Consider the following 22,250-nt stretch of genomic DNA (forward strand, 5'->3'; position numbering starts at 1 on the left):
GGAGTATCTGCCATCAAACAAGAAGACAGCCGCATGTAGCTATGATGATGTTTGCTAGTTCACCTTACCTGCATTAATGTAATAACGTGGTTAGCCTACTCAACATAAATTACACACGGACAACATTAAGCTACTCACGCAGAGAAGAACGGCTGCTGCTGCATCATCATCCTCATCATTTCTGCTACACTGGCAGGGCTAGGGGCCAGGACTCTCCTCTTCGTGTTTTTGGGGATGTTGCTAACTCCGGGTCAGATAACAGGCACCACACCCGAGGTAGATGCGCTCGGTGTGAGGTCTGGCAGCAAGCTATCAAATACAGCGCATTTCTTGGCTTTTAAAAAAAAAACGCTATGCGTCGCCAGGTGTTTCATCGGATTTGAGGTGTTACCTCCTTTGACAGTATCACAGTATCAGCTTAAAGCACTTGTTGCAGGCTGCTGAGTTTTGCATATTTGCTGTGAAGTACAGCCAGACTTTTGACCGCTTCGCCTTGGGCATTTTTAATCTGTAGCTCTGCTCTAAAAGAACGTACGTACCTGGCCCCGCCTACTATCCTCGGAAACGTAAAATGATTGGCTAGAAGTGTATCACAGCTCAGGAAAAAAAAGCACCGAAATAAAGCACCGAAATGTGCGCTGCTTTTCGGTCTGGTTACTACCGTTTATGTCAGAACCGGTGCCATCATGGCACCGGACACCGGTACCCATCCCTAGTCTTCAGATGTGAAAAGTTTTACTTAAAGCCCAAATTCATTGTCTACCTTTGACAACAGCTGTTTGACACTTCATGTGAAGATGACACTTTGTAAAAGGTGAAATGCTGACTGTTGTTTCATCATATAAAGTAAAAAAATTATAAATACAGTTAAAGAACAAGAAATGAGAAAGGTTTCACTGTAATTTACGGCTTTAATAATGGCCCACAGCTTCCCTTCTGTCACTTGTCTTCAGTTATGTTATTAAATTATTAAGCTAAAGGGTTCTTAGACTAATCTATCAAGCCTGCATTTGTGAATATTAACAAGTAGTTCACAAATGGATTTTAGGGCTGAAAAGTCCATTAAATGAATGGAAACAATCAGCCACCCAGTACACTGCTGTGAATGTTAGTAGGTCATTTAGTAGTCAAAATAAACTATCAATTATTAATAAATTCTTGAATAACCCTCCTCATAGGCTCGCACTTATTATTAGCCTTTCTGTGCATTTCAGTATAGACTAAAAAATTCAGACCAGCTGACCATTTCAAGTTTTGAAACAGGATTTTCCTCATTGATTCATTATTGAATATTAAGCTTAACGTACACGTGGATATTTACTCGTGCAAAGCGGGCAATTCATGTTTTTAAGCTCGCGACCCCTAAAAAGGATTCTCTGACAGGCACAACAAACCGAACCAAAATGAAAGTCGAGTTTGTGACTGAAGCAGCTCGATCGGCTCTGTTCTTTCACTAATGAGAGAGAGAGAACGGTGCAGCTGATTAGACTGATGAATCAATAACTGCACGGTAATGACAAAACTTATAAAGAAAAGCGATTCCAACAAGCAAAATGATCCTTCCCATGGGAGGGTCCGAGGTAATCGCTGAACATAAAAGTCCAGAACATGGCATGTGTGCACAAGATTGCGTGCTTGTGCGTGTGGTGGGATGGCAGCATAAAAAAATGGAGACTGTGATTAAGAACTTCCTCAGGTGCTCAAAAAGACAAACGAACAGCGCCAAGGAGCGACGGCAGTGGAGCTTAATATGCGCTAGTCGGCGCCTTAAGAATGAAATTTAATGCCTGCGTGTTGCATGTGAATTCAGGCAACAGTGCACTCAGAGGAAGACGGAGTGACTTAAACCTGGAAGAGAGCCCACCCTGCACGGGTTTGCTTAACGTGGTGTATCCACGAGCAACAATCATGTCCACAGAGAGTCTGAAATGGCGATAACGCACACAAATATGCTTCCACAGCTGCAAGCATCGCGCATATTTTTGTTGTATGGTGTGTATGCGTGTGTGTGTGTGTGTGAGGATGAGATGCGTCACTGCCTTACAGTAAATAATCTCACCCTAGCAGACGCCAGCAGCAGGGAGAGCCAGCGGGGCTTCCAGTGAGGAAAGTGTGATGCAAATACACGAGAGCGCAGTTACAGTTTTACGCCTAAATCTTTGCAACAGGAGACTGACAGCAGGGATGGAGACAGATCTTTTTAAATCACCTGCTCATGCATCATCCAGGTGCATTTGAGAAACGGCACAACTCTTGACATAAGTTGTCAGCTGCTTAAATCGAGCGCGCAAGGACTCTTTTCAACCTGAAATCCGCCTCCTCTTTTCTCTGCTCAAATTAAGTGTCCACCTCGGGGGTTTGACTTATTGATCCGTTTTTCTTTAAATGCAGCTGATTTCAGTTCAATTGATCAAGCAACGGTTTCACTCACTCACTCAGTCCCTGTCCCTCCCCCACCACTTTTTTCCCCCTGTCGCTTTTTGCGTTGCCAATAGTGTCAGTGCTTGACAACGTTTTGTTGAAGCGCTTAAAAAAAGATAGAGGAGAGATAATTTTCAGTCGTGCGCGGTGGGAGGGAAGATTTGTGCAGTCAAACAGAAGAATCAGTAGACGAAGAGGAGGGAAAAAAAAGTAGGAAATCTCTGCAACCTCTGGAGTCTCATTCAGCACCGCTCGCTCCTGGACAGCGTCTGAGCGGCGGAGTTGATCGAGAAACAGGGGATTTGTTCAAACATCCAATCTGGGAGTAACACTGAATTTAAACGGGGCGCTTAATTTTCTTCACGACTTACAATCCACATTGGTATGTTCACTTCCCACACCTGTCATGCTCTTCTTTTGAATTGAATCTGTGCGGCAAGCAGCGTTTCAACAGCGAGGGAGTCCAGAACTGACTGGAGCTGGTGCCGCCAAACAAAGACGCTGGAAGAAAAAAGAAACCTGGACGGCATCGCAGCTCGCAGAAGTTCTTCTCCTCCACTTTGGGCTCACTTGTATCAGGAAGATTTAAAGGTAACCAGTATTCTTTTCTTTTACACTCTTATACTGGCGTCAGCGAGCTTTAGGAGTGGTATGACAGCCATGCATCCCAGAGTTACGCAGCTGTGTTGTGGTTTCTGCCTGTGAGAGTATGCTGCACAAACAGTCTAACCTATTAAGCTACTTAATTGGCATCTTGGTGTGCTTTGGAAGCAGTAGTCCATTATATCAAGAACACACACCAACAATTAAGGGAGTCGTATCTTGTTTCATTGCCTTTTGACTAAACCCAATATCAAATAGTGACTTTACAAATCTCCTGGTGTGTATGCGTGCATTGCAAGATTTAGTCCTGTTTTGGGGAGGCCGTGGTCTTTGTCCGGTCACATACTCAACAGATGAATCACATTTGCTGAAAGGCTTTTGGAGGAAGAACGAAGCTGGTGGTAATCGTGGAGCTGATTGGAGGGGGGGCTTGGCAGTACAATGAAGCCCTTCATCAGCTGTATCTATAGGAGCTCCCGCTGCAAACCCCTCTCTCTTTTCCGCTCCACTTGGCTAGATCCTTGCAGAAGCAAATCGGGGAAGTCTATAGGAGTAATCAGTGAACACACACGGTAATCCTAAAGTAATGTATTCATTTAAGATAGATATGAAGATGCTGCTAATGACGAATATGCCGCTTTTACATGGTTGTCTGGAAGAATAGGTGCCAATCCATCTTTGCATTTAATTATTTTCAAGTGAGACTTGACGCTCTGGTGGGTGATGGTGACGCCTCTCTGATAGGCTAATGCACCTCTGTTGGAGAATGCATTGATTAGAGCTCACGTTTCTGCTACGCGCAGGTTACACATGATGGTTGTTTCATTATGTCAAAACAAAGTATACATTGATTTCTTAAAGATTTTTCTTAAATGTAAGTGATAAGAAGTGCAATTTCCCTCTAGATTTATAAAGAAATAAGAAGAAAATCTGCTTAAACACTGTTCTGATATGAAGGGTATTATTTTATCCTTTTTTTTTTTGTTCCACACAGAGGTTTTAATGGATATGCTCTGTTTCCACTTTCTTTTTAATTTTTATGACAGTCTGGCTTTTGCAGGTTTGTTAGGTTCCACTCTAAATCTCTCCAGAGCCTAACCTCCTCATCTACTTCAAATGCCTCACTGGATTTCAATTAGTGAGAATGATTTAATTTGAGCTGATACTCTTCAAAACTCACACAAAATGTGAAAGGCATGTGGTAGCAAATGACAACAATAAAAATGACTTGGTATTTGCACACGGTGGGTCTTTAAAGACCAATTAGATGCTCCTTAAGCACTTCTTGAATCGGCTGGAAACATGCAGACATGTTCCACCGAGCCAATAAAATTGAAACTGAAGCATTTAATGTATTTTTTTTAATATTTTTTTAAAGGCATATGGGTCTTTTGAAATCCCCAAACAACCACTTTTAAATACCCATCAGAACCAGAAACAGCAACAACTCTTTGCCTTTTTTAAAATTTAATTTTAGATTTATTATAGTATAAACAAAAACAGAAATGGTGAATTTTTTGGAAAGATCAAGTCTTACCGACAAACGCACCAGAGTATTTGCCCAACAGGAGTTTTTAATGTGCTAATCTTAAATCCCAACAAGTCCCACTAAGATCCACAAGTGGGGACAAAGATTTTTGACCTCCCCTTTTTGTTTTCATGTGTTTGCGGCCTTAATCAGAACATAAAGTATTAAAGAGTCATCCTGGCTTTCTGAATGTTTGACCGGTATTATCGACTGTGTTGCAGTTACCATTTGGCTTTGCTATTTTTAAAGACAATAATATCAAATTGTCTTTATCATAACAAAGATAATAGGATTTAAATAAAGTGCACTTCTTCAAACACGTCTCATAATTTTCCCAAAGACCTGAGCCCAGAATGTGTAAAGATGACATTTACTGACCCTGAACTGAACCCTGTGAAGCTGTGCAGCACCCCTAATAAGACCTACTGATTAAAGGTTTACATTAGTTCAGAATTCACTGTTCAAGTTGGGGGTTACCAATCAGATGTGAAATTTTAATGCAACCGAAGACGTGCCGTGCCAGAAGCCAACCCCAGCGAAAGAACAATTCCTTCACACATTTGGCAGTTTAAAAAAGCTTGCTTTCCAAAGAAAAAAAGAAAAAAAAATCTAAAAACATCTATATTTTTTACACTTCACTTTCAGAGTATGCATGTTTAATGGTGCGAGACAACATCCAGTATTTCCACTCATTAACACACAGAAACTCCTCTAATTTAGATCGAAATCCCAGAGAAACTCAACTAAAAAGCTCACTGGTTATATAAAACCTGTTAGTTTCAAACTTTACATCCAAATGGGCTTTCTTGTACTTTAAGTGTTTCAGATCTGATAATGTTGCCTTTATACCCAGAAAATCATCCAGGACATGTTTACTGTCATTTCCCTCATCTTATGTTAATTAATTTTTCATGCTGCTAGGAGTTAGCATGACATTAGAGGAACGGGGCAGAGAAAATCATTTTCCTCACTGGCTTCTCTTCCTTTTCCTTTTCACACTGTGCTGAAAGCAAGAGCGTACGTCAGCGCTGAAATTCACATCCAGCAGTGCATAGAGACCGACAGACAAGATGAGGCAGGCAGACAACGCTTCTCTCTGCCTGTTGGAAGACTTTTAGATATCCATTTCACTGTTGTTCCTTATCACTGCTTCTTGATCACGGAGTGTCTACATTCTGGATCACCTCCTCTGCTTTTCCTCCTGGCTGTCCATCTGTTCATCGGGGGGCCGTCTGTGTGGCCTCGCTGTGCTGACCACAGTCTGATGATCTCCAAAACAACAGCAGAGCCATTCCTCACACATTCCTATTTTCTAAACTGCTGCTTCTTCTTCTCTACGATCTTTTAACAAGCTTTCTGGTTTTTGTCTCATTTCTTCCACGTGTGTCTTGTCTGGTAAAAAATAGTTTTGTCGCAAGCTTTGCGTACTTTTCTTGATGATATTTTATAGTCCAGGTGCTCTTGTGTAAAACCACCATGCTATAAGTAAACTGTCTTAGCACAGAATGTGTGCGTAAGAGCTATAACCCGCCTACAGTTGGAACATCTTCATTAGAAGCCTGTTGACACTAATCAGAGATGACAGCCACTGACACTCTGGTTAATTTACAAGATTTACAACACAAACAATAAAGGAAATAATCTTTCCATTCCAGCAAGCGTGTTGTTCATAATGGAGACGTATTTGACAAGGCATCGAATTAATCTTTGTTCTTATCAAATGTTGTAATGCCACTTGCTGGCCTCAGCAAAACTGGCATCAAACTGCAGTTTAAACTGATGCTTAAATTTGTTCCCCTTGACAGGAGGAACTCATTCAAATAAGTCAAGAGCATAATGGATCCATATCACAACGCACTTGTTATGACTCAGACAACAGGGTTTCGATTTAGCCTTCAGAGTCATAAGATGAAGAATTGCTCATGATCCAACTTAAACGTAGAGTCATCAAGGCCTTTAAAAAAAAAAAAAATCAGTTAAGTTGATTAAAGTTGCAAGAAAACATTCACAAACTCTTTGGACTGATCATCGATTCAGCACTAATTATTCTGAAAATGTGTTGTGATCCTTATGTCACCATTATTGCTGAACAAAGCGTAAAAACACACAAACAGCGGTACCTTTCATGTCTTTGTGGAACACTGTGAATAACAATTAATAGTATAATATATGTGTTTTAATAACACTCTTTTAATAAATTGATAAATAATTCTCAACAATGATGGCTGGTTTTGTTTTTTATTTGAAAAATAACTGCTCACTTTGAATTTAATGAATGTTGGAACGGAGGTGCGTTTCCTCTGCGTGGTATCACCTTCTTTTCCAAGACTCTGCAGAGACCAATTATTGTAGTTCTGAAACCAAAAATGCTTTTTTTTTTTTTGCTTAAAGTGGGATTTTAACTTCTCGAAACTTTTGGACTCCTCTCTCATATTTTTCTTTCTCCCTCCCTTGTATTCCTTTTTAGCCTATATTTTACGCAACTTCTATGAAACTAGGGCTGCAAATGGTTTCGTCACACTCATGTTTTCCAAGTAGGACATGGTGCTCTTCCTTGGGCATCGGTTATGATGTATAATTGACAGATTTGTTGATTAGTGTTGGATTAAAGTGTAATTTCACGGGGGAAGATTTGGCTGAGTTTTTCACAGCATATTCCAAACACCTAAATCCAAATCACAGAAATAAAGGACAGACAAAGATTAGGACACGCTCTAAACTGAAAGTAAAAAGAAGCTACTTTTGGCTGCTCACTTATTCAAGAGGGGTCATTACAGCAGGTAGCTGTGCATGTTTGATTTGGCAGAGTGTTCTGCAGGATGCCCTTCCTGAGGGGTCTCCCCCTGGGATCGAACTGGGCATCTTTCACTTGTTAGGCAAACTGTAAGTGATAGCGTTAAATTAACCAAGCATCTAGAACATCTCATATTTAGCTGTTATGACTACAGATTTAGGTGGATGCTATAATTAATCAGGTTGTTGACACCAAAAAATAAATATGTCTATTTCCTCATTTTAGCCACACACACACAATCTACAGTTAGCGCTTATAACATGCAACTGTTCCGATGTGTCGTCAGGACATCATTTGTCCTGTCCTTACAATTCACTGTTTAGGAAATGGCCCTTCACTGTAAAGAAATAAATCTGTTTAAGTAACTGACACCAACTCACATGCACATGGAAATCATTCTGACAAAGATTTGCAGTCTCGCGTTTACATGCACTGACACACATAATTGGGACAGTGTGATGCGCACAAACGATGTGCAGATCCTGCATTTGTTTAACCTTAAAGGCTATCTTGTCTCGTCTTCATCATTTTATTTGTGTAGCTGCTGTTATTATTCATCCATACATTTTCTTAGCTGTTCCAGTCAGAGTCGTGGAAGGGCTGGAGTCAGTCCCATGACTTGCTGATATGGTGCATGAAGCAGGGTACAGTGTAGAAATGTAACATGCCTCACACAGGCAGGATTTCACACATACATAATGAACCACTCCTTGGCAAATATAAGTAGCTCTACTTTGTGACAAATAAACAATGAAGCACTAATCACCTACCTCTTCTGAGTGTATCCTATCTCGTGGTTAGACACCTGCTCCCCCATGTTGGAGAGAGTTATGTTCATGGTGATAATAATTATGTTCAGCAGCCCCAGTAAACTCGATGCAGCAGATGAGCTGCTTCTTCACTAGGTGCAGGTTCCGGCTAAAATGGTATTCCAGCTCATATCAGATCTTTAAAGCAGCAGACCTACTGTCACCAAGTGCCATCCAAGATGGTTTATTTGGAATTCTTCTGACCGAGGGGTGAGAGACTCTTTGGAGTGCCACAACGATCGAGCTTGTTGGAGGGTAAATATGAGAAAGAAAGCGTCAGCTTCATAGTGAGAGTGAGAAGATTGTCCACTAGTAAACCAATCACAAATGGCCTAGGACTCGGACAGATAAAAAAAAAGATTTATATTCATACTTAAGTGGGCATTAATATAACTGGGTGGTACCCCCAGTTAAAATCTTGTTTGGCTATGTAAGCCTAGCTATAAAGGTTTTGTGACTTATAAGACACTGTCAGTAAGAAAACATGGATGTTTGCATTGATATTTACAAAAGTCTCTTCTGTAATCTGTCCAACTACACAGGAGCTCATTGCTGTAGTCTGAATACCAAAACGTTGTCAGCTGGGTTTTTGGGGGTCGTGGAATGAGCACCAGTCATAAAAGTAGTAAAAGCTACAAGTTTTAAAAGGAAAACGTATTTATGTGTTTGTACCCTTAACGTGTGAGCGGAGCGGAAGATAAACAGGTATACTCGAGCTTGCAGGCAGTGACCAATTTGCATATTTATAGATCTGTGCATACTAAAAGAGGGAAAGGCGTGGCATTACATCTAAGCCATTTGAAAGCATCAAGGGATAATTTTGATTGAAATAAAAAAACCTTCTAAATATGTATTTCTGATGAACAGAGATGAGTTTTCAGGGATTTAATCAGTACCAGGAGAGGAGATTTAGGACCTTAGCCATCTGGGTAATAAAACGCTTGTTTTTAGCTTTGGTAAGATTACATAAAAACCTATGTCAAATGTCAGTGCAAAAAGGAAAACAAACATAATCTAGGGTGCTTAAGTTCAGCGTTTTGTTGTCCTGTCTATCCGACTTCCTCCTCTGCAGCCTTTGTGGCTTTAGAGAAATAACCCAGTATTATCGTCCTTGCCTTAGACACGAGCAACAGGAAACTATGTCACTAGAATCTAAACAAATGTTATTTTGCTGAGTGAGTGCTACTGTTGTTTTTCTTGGAAGGACAGTGTCAGTAATCAGCTTGTTGTTTGGTGTGAGTAACATTGACAAACCATGTTTTTATTCATGCTCTCCCAGCAGTCAGCATGAACTAAACAAACTTTTAATCGGTTACCTGTTCGGCTGCGTGCGGTGAAGCTGCGCTGTTTTTCAATTTTCAATTTTAATTTCAATCACAGAGTCCATGGGAATTATTTCATCTTTTCTTTTAGCAGCCTTAGTCAGCACTTAACCTGTTGTTTGGTATGATGTCTTCAGGTCATTTGAATCTTCTTGACTTTATTTGCTTAGAGCAGAAATATCAGCTTTAATGGTATTTTGGTTAGGAGTTTTTGTAACACTGGACATGCCGCTTCCTTTTCCACATTCCCTATTTAATTGTATTAGTTCTAACATGCAAGCATAATAGAGGTAAGAGGCTAGTTCACAATCTGTAAAACTTTGACATGGAGGCCAGAGGTTGTGATGCTGCTTCGTGGGCAATTATAACAAGGCTTTTTTCCTTATATGGTTTCATAATCTTTGTTGCATTCAAGACATTAACCCTCTGCTGTGCCCTGTTTTTATGCTCTTAAAAAGGCACACAAGGCTTGTGTTTAATAAGGAGGGCTGCTTCTGCATTTTTCATTGATATTCACAATGCGTGAGTTGAGGAATTTTCCCGCTTTCTTTGTTAGTCTGTCGAAGCCTGCCCACTACTCATGAATATGTATGAGCATATTTTAGACTAAAGACTTTTAGTCTACAAACTCCCCCATGAGCCTTAAAAACTAAATTCTTTTGCACAGTCAAACTGATCTTAAACCAAACAATAAAATTAATAAAATCCAAACATAAATGTATTCAGTATAAATGTTCTAGATACAATAAGTCTACAGCAGATGATTGAAGAAATGAGTGGGAAAAATGATCCCCACTCTTTCCATAATACATGACTTCAGGGCCAGTTCCTTTTAGCTGCAACAGACCACTACAGATTAGTCCTTGTTCTGCACACCAGCGCCAGCTAGAAATCTCTTGCCAGCAGCAGTGGGAAGGCTCAGATGAGTTCCTAAATCCTGCAGTCAACAGCCACCCATCTCTATGTGAACTATTCCTGGCCTTGATTACAATTTGTGTGCCACAGTGACTGGCTCCAAAGAAAGAACCACAAGGAGATATTCAATTATGTGCGTAGCGGGGTGGGATGGATGAGCCTTTTGCAGCGACTGAGAAAATTCTAAATTCATTTAATGTCAAAAAAGATTTTTAAAAATAGTTCTGATTTTGGCCAGTTTTCATGACGTGACAAATTGTTAAGTCATAGCGAATCTTGCAAAAAGATTGCAAACCAAGCACTAATTCCTTTTGCTCCTGTTCTGTTCTACAGGGAATGCTTATAGATCCACCATTCAGATCAAATTTTCTAATTAGCCTGAAAATGCCTCATAGGAAGGCAGACGTAAAAAGCGCTCATCCTATACCCTACGCTCCTTCAAAGACCAACATAGGTATAATGATAGCAGACAGTGGAAATGATTTATTTGCAATCCCCCGCTCTGCTTGTTTTGCCTAAGTCAAATCTCCACAATCTAATATAAACGAAGCAAGACAGGAAGCTTAGGATAAGTATGAGGCAGCACAGTAGTATTGCTTCTGAGCAAAATGCATTAACATATTGACTTTGCAGAAGTGCATGCAAGCTACCTCAGCTCACAGTTGATTGGCTGGTGCAAATGAGCTCAAGTAAAACATGCAAGCAATCAAAAAAACAAACATGTTGGATGATGTTTTATTCAACGTCTCCCGCACTCTTTGTCAACAGTTCAGCGCAGCAATCATATTGCACCCTCCAACAACATCCATAGAGCTGTGTTTAACAACATTAAACTGTAAAGGCAGGCTGCCATTAGAGACTTTAGTTGTTTCACTTGTTGTGTTTTTCTTCATAATGGGTCTGTAGGGCTACTATGTGCGCTGCAGGTCCACTTAATGGTGTTTTGATCTTTTAGAAGCCATTAGTCAGAGAATCCTTGTCATTGCCCCTGCCCTTCCTGAATATGACACTTCAGTTCACTGGTAATGAGATGTCTGTATCTACACCAAGTCCTGATTACTAAAGCAGAAGCAACACAAGGAATACCATGTCAACTAGTCCCAGCTTTCATGTATAATATCTATGTGTCGGGTAAATTAATTTTTAAAACACACACAAAGAACTGGACCTCCTGATTTTATCTCCTGAAAATAAGAAAAAGAAGAAAGGAATAAGTAAGTAATTTCATTCATGTCTTCTACAGACGATGGTTGGAGATTCAGGCCAGGAGTATATTCCCTTGCGGACAGCTTCAGCATCAGGTAGGCCCAGTTGTTCCTTTTGCTCTACTTCCTAGTCCATTTGGAGGAAGCATGTGCAGCTGGTGCCTTTGTTAACTAGCTGCCCTAATAAGTCTGTGCGGTCATAGCAATGGTGTGCTTGAGTGTGCTCCATTCAGTGACTCCATCATGCTACTGGGAGACTTCAATGCTCATGTGATCAATGGCACTGAACCTGACTGGTGTATTGTTATTGGACTTCTCTACAAACCACAGTTCGTCCAAACACTGTGTTCAAACATAAGCATCTCCATAAGTGCACGTGGGACCAAGACACCCAATATTGCGGGTCAATGATTGATTTTCCAATCGTTCTGGACAACTGAGTAAGAGAGAGAGAAGCTGAGCTGTTAACTGATCACCACCTGGTGGTGAGTTGGATCAGGTGATGGGGAAGGATGCTGGAAAGACCTGGCACACCCAAACCTATAATGAAGGTGTGCTGGGAACATCTGGCGGAGGTTCTGGTCTGTTTTTCCTTTAAGTATCTTGGGTCTTGTTCATGAGTTAGGGGAGCAAGAGATTAACAGACGGATTGAGGTTGCGGTTGCAGTGATGCAGACACTGTTCTGGTCAGTTGTGGTGAAGAGTGAGCTGAGCACAAAAGCAAACTGTCGATTTAGCAGTCAATCTACGTCCCTACCCTTACCTATGGTCACGAGCTCTGGGTAGTGATTGCAGATAACCGCTTGGAGATACAAGCGGCAGAAATGATCTTTCTCCAAAGGGTGGCTGGCCTCTCCCTTAGAGATATGGTGAGGAGTTCAGTGATTCAAGAGGGCCTTGGAGTAGAGCTGCTCTCTATGTCAAAAGCAGCCACTCTACTTGGTTCGAGCATTTAATTAAGATGCCTAATTGCCTAACATCCCATGTAAATATAAAGGAAATATGACATATTTACTTATACTGTAATAACAGTGCTTAAATGTTTTAAAAAGATGCCCACCTACTGTTTATTTTAGGAAACTCCTTGCTTACTACAAGAAGGTCTACAGATTTGTACACAGGTGTGTGTTGCATTTTCAGTGGGCAGTTTCACGATTCAAGATACCTGAAATTCATCTGACTTACACACCGTGTCCTGTCTTTGTTTACAGCACAACTTTAATGGGGGCACTGTAGACTCTCCTCAGTCAATACAAACACTATTCCAGACCCCAGCTGCTTCACAACTCAGCAGCATGAAGCCGAACAATGCACGTACACAGCTGTGTGTCTGTTATCTCTTAAGACATTGCACTGATGTATGATGGAGACTTAGTCTAACTTTAACCCTAACTACTGATAACTTAACGTTACCATAGCCTAATATTACCCCAGTGGGCATGGCTTCACATTAAAGTTTAATTATCTACACTACTTGCTTTCTTGTTCCTATTATCTGACTGTGCAAACAGATTTAGGTCCCCATAATATGAGCAATACTCGAAACACACACACACATTCAGTGGTACTGTTAGAATGCCTTAGGCTTTTCTTTTCTGGATGTCTTACCCATGTAGAGAAATATCGGTGCGTGGCATGCAGTGCATTTGATATATTTGGGTGTTCCGCTAGATTAAGTACTACTGGTTCCACCAACATACTCGATTGTAAGAATAAAAATATACATCGTCTTTCTGAAAAAACAAACAAGCATAAAAAGGCACATAAAAGGCAAATTCTGTACAAGTTGCTCTAGTTTTGTTTTGGAGGACATACAGTACTGTGCAAAAGTCTTGAGCCACCTTTATTTCTTTATAATGCTTCTTCTTTTTTATTCCTTTATAATTTGCTTCTAAAGACACAGACTTGTCATTTTTAAAGCGTTCTTGGGCATTAGTTTTGAAGGTCTTTCAAAGTATTTCTTTCAACATTGGCTGCTTTGTCCATAATTTTCAGTCCAGTCTTTGTACCTGACCATTTTCAGTTTCTTTTTATCTGTTGAACCACTGATGCTGATCTTTCATTAAAGCATAAAAAATCCACCCATCTCAGGGATGTTATCAGTGTTGTGTCTACACATAACAGACAACTTGGCAAAGTACCCATTTAAATAGTATCTTTAGACACTTTCTTCTTAGTAGCCTTTGGGAAAAACATATAATTTGCTCTCATTTCTTTCATTGAATCTATGAAAAATGCCAAACATAACACAGTTTGACAGGCATAAAATAGGATTTTTGCACCAACAAGATGATTCCTAAAGAGCTGTTGGCCAAAACCTTGGCATATCTTGGAATGGCATGCCATTAAAAATTTTAGAGAAACCAAAAAAGTAGGTGACAAAAGCAAAAGTGTCAGGCCTAACAAAGCAAAGACCTGACACAGGACCTGGGAGATACATCTGGCCCTTCAGCTGATCCAGCTATTGTTCGCCGAAGCCTCATCAGAAATGGTTTGAGCGGACGGGTGGCTGAGGTATGCCAAATTACACAACAACAAAGTGGCTACAGGTCTTATTGAATTTTGAGTGTTTGGTTCAAAATAATGTCAATATGTATGAAGCATCACAAAGCATCAAGAACTATTTCGAAAAGAAATTACTTCTTAAAGAAATTGAAACAAGAAATTGTTTTTGTTTTTTTTAACCAAAAAGCCATGAAACTACAAACAGACATGAAACCAGTCTTCTCTTTGAATTAAAATGTTCAGTTTCTAAAACCCATGTATAAGAAGGTAGGAAGTCATTATAACATATTTGATATAATCTGAACCAATAATGCACTAAGGTCAGCTCTCATAATTGTCAGTTAGGCTTTTACTTGCATATCAATAGTAACCAAGTTCCTGCACAGTACAGAAAAGAAATGCTTTTAGCCAAAGTGACATGACTTCTGTTCCTATATGAATCCGTTTTGTGCTGTTTTCACTTGCAGATCTTCAGCTGCCTTTTCCTTGGTGTCTCCACTTGAGTCCACAGTCAGTTCCTCCTACCTGAACTGAATTAGATATTTAAATGAATGGCTGTATTGGTATTTTGTATATCTCTGCATACTAAGAACAATAGTAGACAACAATGGATTATATTAGAATTTTGAACACTAGGAACAAGTCTGGCTATTTCCCCCCCCAAATTTAAATAATATGCAAAATAGTGCTGACTCTAAGGAACTCTAATTGTGTGAACCAAAGGCCATCTTCCAGGTGTACTGTGTAGGCACTCTTAACTTCCAGTCTTCCATCAAAGCGTCGCACTAAACCCACCTGTACAGACTTGATTCAGACCTTTCTAATGAAATGCTCCATCTCTGTCATCAGACTGCTCCTTTCACAATCTATTACACCTTATACATTCATTGCTCTGGTATACATTATATGCCACTGACTTCTGCTATCCTGCTGCATTGTTTTAATTATGAGGAGGAAGGGGGTTACTTCTGAAACTTCACCAGAAAGTCATTTCATTATTTTCCATTTTATAGATTTTTTTCCCCCATGGAGTTCAGCATGTTTTCCTGGGTAATTTCACCACCTTGTTTGGTGGCCTTCTCTCTGTAGCAGCAATGATAACTAAAGATCAGTGGCTAATGTTTAATGCATATGTATTGGTGAGTTTAGTTTTCTTTGATGTTAATGTGTTTGCGGGGTTTAGCATCCACCAGTCCAATGCACAACACATTTCCTCTAAAGCTGCACCCTTCATAAATGACCACAGGGTTGAATTCTGGAATAATCTCCACCGACAGATTGGTGGTGCTGCATGTAATGGAATAGCTTAGATGTTTATTGGAATTTAGACCAGTGTATTTGCCTACAAGGTACAAAATAAATTGCAACTTTAGAGCTACTTGGGCCATCCAATGTGACAACACGGAGAACCAAAAATATTAGCTTGCAAACCTCAACATACAAGTTAATGAGTAATACATTTTAGTAACCGTAAATCTCCTTATTAGTACCAACTTTTCTCCAAAGCATATAAAAAACTACATGTATGTATAACTTTTGGGTTACTTGATTATCTCTTTTTAATTCCAATCCATGCTGGTAGTCTGCACTTGACACCTTTATAGATCTCTTTTCAGATCAAAAAGTTTTATATGAAAAAACACAAGTACGACAACTGGGCATATATCTATAAATTTTGGATTCTGGTCTTTCTGGCTTGTAACACCTTAGAAGGGTCCCTTGTCATATTTTGGATGTCCAGGTTTTCAGGGCACTTCAACCAAAAAGATATTTCCTCTTAATCTTCTCAGATTCCACATTTTGATGTTTAAGGTGTAAATGGGTATGTTTTACTTCTGTCTTACTCTTAGTTTTCTTGCAGTACACTTCAGAGTAATCTCGTGACAGCTTTTAATCCACAGGTTAAGAGTCTGAAGAAATCACATCTGTTTCATCAGTTTTCTCTGAGGCTGATAGCGTTGACATTGTCAGACCAATCCGATAATGATTTTTACAGGACTGTTTGAGTCCAAATTTTTGAGGACTTTGAGCACACCATCAGATTTGTTTAGAAAATAGATTCTGCCAACACAAATACAGTTGTCTAGACTTAGATTATTTTAGACAAACTTACATTTTCATTAGATATTTTTAAATAAGAACGTTTGATCTTATGGCATCACAGCACTGATAATGGAACAGCGACAAGGTGATAGGCTCAGCACAATGTCTAAACATCCAGATGTCTGGATACAATTCAATGGAATGACCAAAAAATTTGCAAAGCTGAGTACAAATCACAAAAAAACTGCAACATTACTAATGACTACCAGATTAGTCATCTAGTATAATTTGTTTGTTTTACAGCGAAGATACTTTTTATACAAAGATTTATCTAAAACCTGCTGTACTTAATTATTAATTGCAATACTGGTTAACAAACTCATTAAACCAGAGTGTCTGTGACAGAGAGCTGCCCGTTCCCCCGAGCCTCGAGTGGGATGCACAGGATCATTAGAGGCTAATGTAAGTCTGGTTGAGGTCAGTTGCTGCAGTAATGGAAAAATACAACCTTAAAGCACAACATGCCAAGCTTTAGATAACTTGTGTAGGATTTTATCTATATTTGTGCTGTTATATGTTTTTCTATCTACCACCTACACAAAAATCTACAGTCCGTAGGAAATGTTATTAGATGACTGATCTCAGTATTTTCTCATCTTATTTTAAAAAAAAACAAACCCAAAACAGTTCTGAAAGTGTTTGCAGGACACCAGGAAAATTAATCAACACCTATTTAAAAATAAGAATAATCATTTATTCAAAGTCGAAGAAGAATATGCTGCCCACTTCCTCATTCTACCCTCAAAAAAGATGTGCTAGATATTTTAATGTGAGGCTAATGTGGCGTCAGTCGTGATGATAATTGTAACTTTTCACCTCTACAATTCTCTCAACTACTGAGCCACACTAAACTGATCTGCTCCATGAACATCTACAACTCTCTGATTACATTTACAATCTCTTATGACAGCCCTCGTAATTGTAAAGACATCAAGCAAACTCTTAGCCAAGCTATGTTGTTGCTTAAATGATGAAGCGCTGTGAAATCCCTTTATGAATTATTTTTCCTACACTTACACCCCCCACCCTTCTCTCTTTGGTTGTCGCATAGAACATGTCTAATCTACTTAAAACAAGTTGAAAGACTAGTAATATAAATGAGACTGCTTGGCCATCTGAGGATCTGTCTTCATTAGAAGTGGATCTGGACAGAGTTTCTATTAGCTCACTATCAAGATGGGGAGACTGTGAGGAGGAAATTACGCATGTCACAAGACAAAGTGCGGGCGGCCCAGAGCTTAGCCCAATGGAGGATGAAAAGCCTTAATCAACGACAAGGACTACCGGTGACAGGGCACCATGATCTCCCCATGCGTCACAATGTAGAAGATTATATCCAGCCTCTGACAGATTGACACTTCCTCTGTGAGTTCCTGGCTGAAAACAGAGAAGGATTGCACTGCTTCTCTCTTCTCTGCTCCTTTTCCTTCCTTTGTTCTTTACAATCAAAGGTCTTCCCCAGATTTGGGTCATTACATTTTTTTTACCTCATCTGCAACAGTAACAACACTTAATATTCTTTTAAAGATAACAACACTAGAGCGCACCCCAGGAGGACCATGTGCGTATCTTGCCAACACTGACAGTAAATTACAGTTATAATGGAACTGAAAAGTTCAAAATATCACGATGTTGTCATGTGGAATATTCAATTTAAAGGTCATGAGCCTTCTGAAAGAAAATTCTCGTTGTTATGTTTTTCTTATCTGTTTCTTGTTTCTCTTTTTTGTCCTTGTCACATTAATCTTATGAATCAGCCAGTCAGCACCGCTCATAAAAACACTCTTCTGTTCATTTCAGGCATCCGTGTAGAGTATTTGAATTAGTCATATGCCATTATCACACCTGCACTATAAAGTTTTTTTTTTTGTTTTTTTTTTAACTCATCTGCAGCTAAAAATGGTTCTCTGGGGGAAAGCAATGGCTTTTCAAAAAGAAAGAAGGGCTCATTACTTTCGCCTGACCTTATTAAATTACACACAAGATACATTTTTGAGCTACGCTTCTGCAGACAGGATGCTGAATTTAAAGACGAATACACAGGTATGACATCATTAAAGGAAAAAAAAACCTGCCTGTTGACCACAACGGGCTGCTTCATCCATTGCCAAGGTTACTGGCCACAAGTTCCTTTGTCATTCCTCTTCGTCATGGGGCACTGTCTGATAATTATCTTGATTTAATAGCTCTGTTCCTCTGAGGCAACTGTCCTAATTAACAAACAAGGAGCCAATATTTTGATCTTGCCACCAAATCAAAAGGGTGCTAATTGTACATATCATAGCCTAAAGCTTAGACTGTTGTCTGAATGCTGGAACTGCACCAGCGGTTAAACTTCATTGTTGTATTTTGTGCATTTTTTTCATCTATATCATCATATCATCAACGGTACTCGAGAGATTTAATATATCCAATTGCTCTTTTATTGAACTCAATATTTAAGCAAACTGAAAAAAGGTACAACTAACAGCACAAAAAAGTGTGTAACTTCAGCAGAGGATTTCTCTAAAGTCTGCAGGCTGCATGAATCAGGAATCAGCAGTTATATCTACAGGCTGACAAGATAACAAGTACTGAATCTATCACCTAACTTTGGTACAGTAACAAAACTGATAAACCCTTATGCCTCAGAGTGTCAGAGAGTCTGTTCTGCATTTCTGGCTTAAAGGGGATGGGAAAACATGATTCAGTTATTCACTACCTGCAATATTTAAGCAAGCAAAAATCTGGCACGCAGTACATGAGTGTGCCTGCAAAGAATGTGTATGCTTACTTACATGGCTGGTAGCTAGTTTAGTAACATAAAAGCAGCTTTTGTACTGCATGCATACAGCTATTTCCCAGAGTTTTGCTTAATTTAGTTTATTCACACTCCCAGATTTCTGCAGGCACAAACTTGTAGTCTTCTGCCAGAGCTAAAGTGGACTGTGTATAAAAAAATGGACCAAGCCACCATCATGTCACCCGGTGGTTTGTGCAATCTTTAAACCAAAACTATGTTTTCTGCTTGGCTGTAAACACGGTATATCTGCAGCATAGCTGGACCTTTTAACAAAGGTATGTAAGCCACTTGGGGTTGGCTTTTTGAAGAAATTCAAGGAACTGTAGGTTTTGATATTTCCACACTGGTTTAGTTTTCTAACTCTGCAAGTTGCTGCTTGGTTCAACTGACACTGACTCGCATTACTCAGACATTTAAGGGATTATCACTGGATGCACAAAAGCTGTTTTTATGCCCGTATGCAGTCAAATGTGATTTCGTCAAACTGGTTATGCTTTACATTTTTTCAGGGAAAGAAGAGATTAATTAGCAGTTAGTAGAAACAATGACAGAGGGGACCGACTCAAGCACTGTATTCATATCACTCTTGGGGACTGGCTTCATATAGAGTGTAGTCTTTAAATTTCACAACAGCTTTTAGTAGTGAAAATGTCATTAGTCATCTCTAAAGTAAGCACTGATCTTGCAGCAGTGCAATGTTTTGGTAAGTCTCTGCTTCAAAAATATTACTATTACTGTTAAAATTTCAGTTTAAGTTGACCTAAAATAAAATCCAAATTAGATTTACAAAGATCAAAATATTCCAAAGAAAGAAGGGCAGGAAGAAGAAAAAGAAAAAGAGGAGGACTGAAAGGATGAACTTGATGCAGTGGGTTGAAGTGAGGACATTAGCTGCAATAGTACTATCACTGAGCTGCCTATGAGGCAGAGAAAACTGAACAAAAGGAACAATATTAGGCTAAAGTGGGCATTTAATTATTTAGGCCATTAGTATAACTAACTGTCTGTACCTTCAATAGCCATCAACAATGTGATATAGATGAGAATGTAGTTAAAAGACACATTTCAACTGACTTAAAAAAGGATCAAGACAAAAAGGAAAACAACAACATCAAAGCATTAATCAAAAAAAATAATGTCACAACTACAAAATCTAATATGAATCCAATGATACACAAAATCACAGAAACATTATATCACATGTCTGACATATCAAAGGCCATTTTCACTGCAGCATATTTGCCTCTCTCCTATTGCTGCATATTTTACTTTTTGCCAGTGGTTATGTAATGAGGCTTGTCACCAGAGGTTTGGCCAACACAAGAGACCCTCCTCTCTTCCTCTGAGTAAGTGCCAAGAAAGAAAACCTGGGGTTACAAGGAAAAGGCTTAGAATGAAAATCACTTACACAAGATTTAATGACCAGGATCGCAAACAACGGTCTGACAAAAGCAAGAGATGCTGCAGATGCAGCTCTTTTGTACAAAGAGCCAGAGTATACTGCAACACAGGTCAAAGAGGTACTTAAGGGATAATAAGGTGTGATAGTCTCTTCTGTGTCTTTACTCATCTTTACAATAAAGAACTTGATAAAATAACCAAATTGGACAATATTCCCTGTAGGCGGTCAAGGCTGTTGTTTTTGGGGAAAAAGAGATCAGTATGGCGCAGTGACACTTGTCATCTTGAATGGCTGGCCGGGAGCAGTGAGAGTGCACCGTGAGTCCATGGTAGTCTGTCACCTCTCTCCACCCAGCCACCTACAGTGAGTAAAAATGGCAAGACAGCTAAACCCTCAACCAGAACCACTCGAGGGTATAATGTCATGTTCACTTGTAGGCAGATGTCGATTTTTTTTTTTAATTTATAAAAAAAATGCTGCTTCCTCTCCCTCACACAGTCTTCATAACAGCCAGAGTTGCAAATTAACACTGAGAGATCTGACACTAATGAAGCGATTATGCCTATCCAAGGGATGGATTGTGCCGTTATCATGTAATAACAGAGCTTCTCTGTGGACTGATTCTTTGTGCTCTTTATTGTTTTACACTCTAATTAAATTAGTGGAGTGATTTCCTGAATGCGCACAGTGTGAGTCTCGTATTATTTGTATTTGGAGGATCCAGCGTCTTCAACTTACTCGAAGTCTTTAAGGATAAGCACCAGCTCTTCACTTCAGGCATGGGATCTGAGCCATGAGGGAGCATCAGGATATATCTTTTGCTTTGAAGCTCTGAAGGGCTGTGCAGAGTTCACCAAACTGCCAGTTTAATGGATTGAGTCTAGCTTTTCAGAGGTGCCACGGAGACAGAGCTATTTGCTACGCTGGTTAAAAGTCGAAAGACATTGCCTGTCTTGCTCTCTCTCTACTCTGCCATAATCTGTTTGCTCCATTTATAGTCGGCAGATACATTCATTTATTCACTGTGGAACTGTGAAACAAGCAAGTAAAAAGTTTGAAAACACTGTATTTGTCACTCCTACATTTGTTAGCCCCATTCACAGCATATAGTCGGTTATTGTTCCAAAATGTTATTTTTATTTGATGTTAGATTTAAGGATTTTTATCTTTTCAAAGGCATTTCCATTTTAATACAATAAGAAGTTTCAGCAAGGGATATTTACTGTGTGAAAGCACTATTGTTTCTCCTAACTAAAGGGCTTATATTAAAGCATATTGCATTAGAAGTGTTTGAGAGATTAACATTTAATTATGCTGCATCTGGTCGCCAGCAGAATAGGGAGGGTGAAATACGTCAGATGAGAAATGTTTTGACTTTTAAACTAAATAAATCCTCTACCCTGACTTACAGATGAGTCCAATTAAAGTGGCGGCAGGCAACTTTTCAACATTTTTATTCGTTACTTGTTCGTTTGAAGAGCTCTGGTGTCTGCAGCAAATGCACTTCAGCTGTGCCATAGATCACAAGTATTTATGTTCCTGGGATATCTCATATCTGGTGATACAACTGCACAGTGAAAGTGCAGATCCAGTGAAAATCATTAGTGAAAGTAAAAAAAGAAAGTGTTTCCATCTTAAGGTGAGTGGTTGAAACAGCTGTTTCAGTTTGTGGTGCTGAAAACATTCCTCAGAGATTTTAGTCCATATTGACACAACACCATCACACGGGGCCTGCAGATTTGTTGCCTGTACATCCATGTAGTGAATCTCCTGCTTCACCACATCCCAAAGGCACTCTATTGGATTCAGATCTGATGACTGTGGAGGATATTTGAGTAAAGGAGGCTAAAGTACCCAGGGA

At 39.5% G+C, this 22,250-nt stretch overlaps 1 protein-coding gene across 3 annotated transcripts in view; it reads left to right on the forward strand.

Moving 5' to 3' along the window:
- Positions 1–2,047: 2,047 nt before the first annotated feature.
- The window catches only part of LOC120718938 (metabotropic glutamate receptor 4-like), a 191,021-nt gene continuing 170,818 nt past the window's right edge, over positions 2,048–22,250 (forward strand). The window contains exons 1-2 of one of the 3 annotated variants that reach the window (XM_040007702.1): positions 2,048–3,012; positions 11,636–11,693. The gene's annotated coding sequence lies outside the window, so the exon portion shown is untranslated. The remainder of the gene's footprint in view (positions 3,013–11,635; positions 11,694–22,250) is intronic. The other 2 variants (XM_040007700.1, XM_040007701.1) reach the window with 2 other exon arrangements.

This window comes from Simochromis diagramma, unplaced genomic scaffold (assembly GCF_900408965.1).
Source record: "Simochromis diagramma unplaced genomic scaffold, fSimDia1.1 OVJJ01000545.1, whole genome shotgun sequence".
Classification (NCBI taxonomy): Eukaryota; Metazoa; Chordata; class Actinopteri; order Cichliformes; family Cichlidae; genus Simochromis; species Simochromis diagramma.